This window comes from Talpa europaea, assembly GCF_964194135.1.
Source record: "Talpa europaea genome assembly, chromosome: 2".
NCBI lineage: Eukaryota > Metazoa > Chordata > Mammalia > Eulipotyphla > Talpidae > Talpa > Talpa europaea.
In genome coordinates, this window is record NC_140068.1 from 16,901,113 (window position 1) to 16,907,290 (window position 6,178).

A 6,178-nucleotide genomic window follows, 5' to 3' on the forward strand; every position below is an offset into this window, starting at 1 on the left:
TCTTGACTCTTCTGAATGTCCTTTGTGTTCAATTGGGCCTTGTCATTCAGGTTAGTGGGTACATGAATCATTTTTAGTCGTATGTGAGCTCTTGAATTTATTCAGTTTGTGGATCCTCTGTAGTTCTGTCTCCCAAATTGTAGAGGTTTACTATTCAAGTAAAGACTGGAGGGAACTCCATGCACATTTCTGGAATGTTTTCTCTCTCTCTCTCTCTCTGCCTTAGGATCCTTGTGGAGCAGTTTCTCTTCATAGCTCCTTGTGTCCTGTAGTCTGCTCCACAAATTATATTCACCTGAGTCTCCCTGAACTCTGTTCTCCTTTACTGGGTGAGACCATAGAGCCTTGACTGGGATTCTCTTCCCAGTCCTCTGATCTGGAAATGGCCTCTAGGTGGAAAGTCAGGGTGATAACAAGGCACACACAGTTTATTTTTCCTTCTTCAGAGCTCATAGTCTAATCAGCTCTGCTGACCTATGTCTGAAAATTAGTACAGAACAGAATAAACCCTACAGACCATGAATCTGTAAGAGGACTACAGTCCTCTCTTACAAATGCAAATACTGCTTATTACTGAACTTCATCCCCTCATCGCTCTTCTCCCAGTGTTTTGATTGAGCTTGGAAACAGAGTGACCTCCTGAATTATAACTTAATTATATTGTCAAATTGAATCAGTTTAGATAGACAACTCACTTTTTTGAGATGCAATATTATAACTGGCAATCTATTTTTGGAAAACCATCTTACAATACAAAAATTCCAAACTTAATGAAAGCTATAATATAATGCAATGTAATATGGTATAATATGAAATAATATAATATATATGTAGATATCTATCTACCTATAAAAAAACACTGCTAAAGTGGTGATAAAGTACATTTGTGCTTCCCTGGAACTGCCAGCTAGAGTCCATAATTCAGGATAAAACTTGCCAAGTGTCTCACCTTTTAAGTTCAGAGAAATGTCTGATGCAAGTCCCACACTGTGAGATTTTCTAACAGAAGGTTCCCAGAAGAACCAGTTTCTTAAACCCTACTCTTTTGATCTTTGTAGAATAAAAACACAAAGGTAGCAAGGATAGTAGACCTTGCAGAAAGGAACCTTAAGTATTAACAGTGCCCTTTTCCTCTCCATTCCCTTAGAAGTTTCTACTTGTTCCACCCTCTTCTGTTGAAATCTGTGTTTCCCAAGTTCCTTCCACCGCCAGTTGGGTTGTGTGCCACTGAGCTGAGGGAGTATATGGTGCTGCTGTCAATGGATCAGTAAGAGAGAGCCCTAGGGCAGCCTTTGTTCCCACCCTTGCCTTGGCAAGGATTGATGAAAACTTGCCATGGAAGGTAACTAGAACTTGTCAGACTTTGAGACTTTTGGGTGATTGCTTATTGCCTTGGTGATAAGAAGAGGACAGGGGAACTAAGAAAGGGTGGGCCCTTGTGGAGCTCACTAAAGACCTAACAACTTCATCCCTACTCAAGAGCAGAGCCAACACTTAATTCCAGCCCCTCCATGTGGGACTGAGCAGTTGAGTAGGGACTGAGCAGTTGAGTAGGGACTCACTAGCTCTAATATTCCTTGCTCTGCAGGCCTAGGTCATTCTCCTCTTCTCCAGTCACCAGGAAGAGAGTGAGAGTAGAGGGAGTTTTGACAGTTTTGATTTCAAAAAGCACAGGATTAAATATTAAACCCAAATTGGAGGAAGAAATAAGATGTCTGGCCTAGGCAGGATGTAGAGTTGAGAGCCCAGAACATTGAGTGCTGCTTGAAAATGAATCAGTTTCATTCTTGCACATATCTGTGTTGAGACTATTCAGTCAAACTTATTAAATATGCTTGTGCATCTGTGTGAAAAAGCTTTTAGATCGGGTTAGACTTTGCACACTTGCAAAATGTCCTTGAGAAAATTTTACTGCATGACTGTTTTGGCTGAAGCTTTAAAAATAAATATTTTCAATAAAACTTGGGCATAAGATGCCTCTCTTCCTGGCAGATCTCCTTTTAGTAAGCATAAGCATTTGTTCTTCCTCCAAAATTTTGAATTGTACTTGAAATTAGGGTCATCTGTCTCCAAAATTTTCATTGCATATTTGATGAGTAGGCATGAAAGCATCTGAATGTCTATGAATGTTTCCATGGGGAATTCTTCAGTGATCTTCAGCACATCCATTTCAATAAATCACATGATTCTGAGTGACTTTGACCAGCTTGCCAGCGCTGGATAATTGGTTTGGCTCAGTGAGGGACAACAGTGTGACTGTCACAATTATAACAGTCATAAAAATGAGGTTTACATGGTGGCTATTATTCTGGGTATTCTTTTTAATTTTTTAATGTATAGTATAAGAATAGCGCACATGAATCCGTGAACATGCTTAGTGATAGCTTGTGGCAGTTCTCTGTTGTTACTGTAAGAAAAAAATCACCACAAACTTAATGACCTAAAATTAAAGAAAATTAACAATTTTGCAGAAGTCCAAATTTTCAGAAGTCCTAAAATCAAGGTGTAGATACAGAAGGATTCCTTTTCCAGGTGAGAGACTACTTGAAACCTTAAGCTCATGATCCCTTCCTTGCCTCATTTCAACCTCTGCCACTACTATCACATCTCTTTCTCTTACCCTTATAAGGACCCTTATAATTACACTGGATGCACTGGATAATTCATGTAACCCCACATGTCAGAATACTTAATGACACCTTAAAGTCCCTTTTGCCATGAAATGTAGAACATTCAAAGGCTCTGGCAATTAGAAAATGGACATCATCTATGGGAGTGCTGTCACTACCACATTACATTGACTAACAAGCAAGAAGTAGTATAATCTCATGCACATTTAAAATTGTATAAAAGACAGTAGCTAATTTCTGATTCTTATTTACAATCTGGCTATTGTCCTCATTTCTTTGATCTGTTTTCCAATGTTAATGAGACTGCCAAATTCTGGACCATTTCATTGGGCCCCAGCATTGGTCCTGTTTTTCTTCCTCAGTCCCATTTAGAGCCTCTGATTTATCATCCCAACTACCCTGACCAATACCCTTGACCCTCACCTGCTTGTCCTTTTGTGCCAGCTGCTTTTCTAAGTCAAACTTTCAACTACATCACTCCCTGTCCTGTTCAAGACTCTGGGAAGGTCTCTTGCTATCCTCCAGGTATAAATTTTTCATTTTCTTTTTTTTTTTTTTAAAGATTTATTTATTTATGCATACAAGAACTAGGGTACAGGCCAGAGATGCAGAGGGTGAGAGGATTCACCAGAGACAGAGTGGGGAACAGAACAGGCAGACTGAAATACACTTCTGAGGGGAGAAGCGGGCAAGTCAGGAGAGGTCTGCTGCGCCATGTGGGTTGCTTTCTGGCTGGCCGGGGATTGAACTGGTACTGCAGAGGCTTTGGATTGAGAATAATCACACACCGACAATCTCTACACTCAGTTTGTATTCCCTGTGTTCTGTTATTGAAAGTTCTGTTTTTGACGTATTATCCTGTAATTGCTCGTTCTGCTTTATCATCTTCTGATGCCAATAATTGCTCAATTCTCTGGAATCTAGATTCTGTCCTTACAAGTTCATTGAAATAACTCTTGATGTCCATGCAGAAAAACTCAAAGCCAAGTTCATCTTTAAACCCCACTCCATCCTAGTTCTCCTCCAGATTTCTTTTTAAGGAATGGTGTTGTCCTCATCTTGATGGTTTTTCTGTTACTCCAAAGTAGTATATCAGATATCAGACCTGTGGATCCAACATTTTAATATCTATTGGATTTAATTTAGCAATATTTATTAATCGAAAATATTTTTACATATCTTTATTAAAGGATCAGATATTCATGTATATTTTCTTACATTTCTTTTATACCTTTTCAAAGCATTTCATTTCTTAATTGTTATGAGTCTACATGTATGTTCTAGGGGAAGATACTTGCTGATTTTTCTGTTTTTGAGTGATTCCCCACTATTTCAGTTGATTGCATTTTTATCATAGGTTACAGCAGTTTTTTTTAATTTGTTTTTAAAGAGGCACATATTTTTATTTGTTTATTTGTTTGTTTATTTGTTTATACAAGCACTGGGTACAGTCAGAAGCGCAGGAGGGTGAGAGAACTCACCAGAGCCAGAGCAGGGAGCAGAGCAGGCAGAAGGACCGAAGTACACTGCTGAGGGGAGCAGCGGACGCGGCAGGAGAGGTCTGCGCGTCATGTGGGACCCTCCTCCGGTGGCCGGGGAGCAGCCGGGGATCGAACCGGCGCTGCAGAGGCCGCGGGCAGCTTCGCAACCCAGCGCTCAACCGCTGCGCCACCAGGGAGGCCCCATAGGTTACAGCAGTTTTAATTAATTTTCCTAATCCGTGTTTTTAAGTTGTTTTACCTGTTTATTCTCCTGCTAAAACAATACATTATAATGGAGTTAAATAGTACTTACAAATTATCTGATGAAAAGATAACATCTTTAAGAATGGGATCTTTTCCAAAATTTAGTATATCTCTCCATTTCACTTAAATATATCTTTTTCAATAATGGTCCGTCAGCAAAAAAAAAAAAAAAAATTACTTCGTCATGAAAAATTATTTCATCATGAGATCTATATTACTAGTGTTTATCTATTATGAGTGAAGTTTTGTGCTCTTTTTGATTTCACTTTAAGGGGTATATTAAATTTCAAATGTAGTTTCAGATGTTTTTCATTGTTCTACATCTTTGGTTCAGTTTCTTGTTAAATATTAATTTGCATTAATTAAATATTACTAACTTTCTTGTTCCAAAAGCAGAGCTAGAAACACATGCACCCCTGAGGTTTCTGGCGTGAATTGGTCTTTGCACATGTGCATAAAGAAAGTAAGGCATAGCCATGTTTTTGAGAGCTGCTGGGGGAAGCAGGAGGTTCCCAGCCAAAGTGAGAAATTGCTGGTAATTTTTTTCTACCACGATGATTGCAGAGCAGTTGGTAGCATCATCCTGATGAACTCTGCTCCAGGGTAACCAAGTTTCTATGAGGGCTCAGTGGGTGTACTAGCAGTGCCTCCCGGGCTGTGCAGGAATGTTCTAGAGCATACTGTGCACTAGAGGGATGGCCCTGGATGTCCTTTGGAAAGAGTGGTCAGGGTTCAGAGGCCAGGTTTCCCAAAGCAAAAATAACCCACCATGAGAAAACCAAACTCACCCTCTAATAGGATTACATAACTGTCCTTCAAACATAGCAGTGAGGCATAAACCTGAACCGCTGCAGTATGAATACATGGGATCAGTTTTAAAACCCATAGGCATCGACTTAAGCGTAAGTTTGGTGGTCAAAGCAGGAAAGGGTCAATTGCTGGAAAATGTAAGGAGACATAGGGGCCTGGAGGAATTATCTCAAGAATGTCTTAAAAATACTTGCACTTCTCTGTTCATCATAGCATAGTTTATAATGGCTAAAACTGGAAAAGACCTAAGTGTCCAGCAAAGGATGAGTGGATAAAGAAGATGTGGTATATATACACAATGGAATCCCAAACAGCTATGAAATTTTACCATTTTCAACAGTGTGTATGGATCTAGAGTGTATTATGCTCAGTGAAATAAGGCTGGTGGAGAAAGACAAACAGTGTGATGTCACTCAAATGTGGTACAAAAAGGAACAAAAGAAATGAGGCAATAAAACAAAAACTCTTTAATTTTCTTTTTTTTTAATTGTAGTAACATTGGTTTATATTGTTTGTGGCTTTTCTTTTTTTTTTTAAACAATGCAGGCTCTCCCTCTTCAGGTGTTGTTACCACACCACACCCACTACCAAACACCCATAGTCCTTTATGCTTTTTCTTTTCTTTTCTTTTCTTTTCTTTTCTTTTCTTTTCTTTTCTTTTCTTTTCTTTTCTTTTCTTTTCTTTTCTTTATATAAGCACTGGGTATAGTCAGAAGCGTGGGAGGGTGAGAGCCAGAGCCAGAGCCAGAGCGGGGAACAGAACAGACAGACTGACGAAATACACAGCTGAGGGGAGCAGCGGGCGAGACAGGAGAGGTCTGCGGACATGTGGGACCCTCGTCAGCGGCCGGGTATTGAACCTGCACTGCAGAGGCGGAGGGCAGCTTTGCAACCCAATGCTCAACCACTGCGCCACTGGGGAGGCCCTATGCTTCCTCCTCTTTCTTCTCCCCTCCCCTTTGATTGCCTCAGTTCTACAGTCAGAAGTCAGAA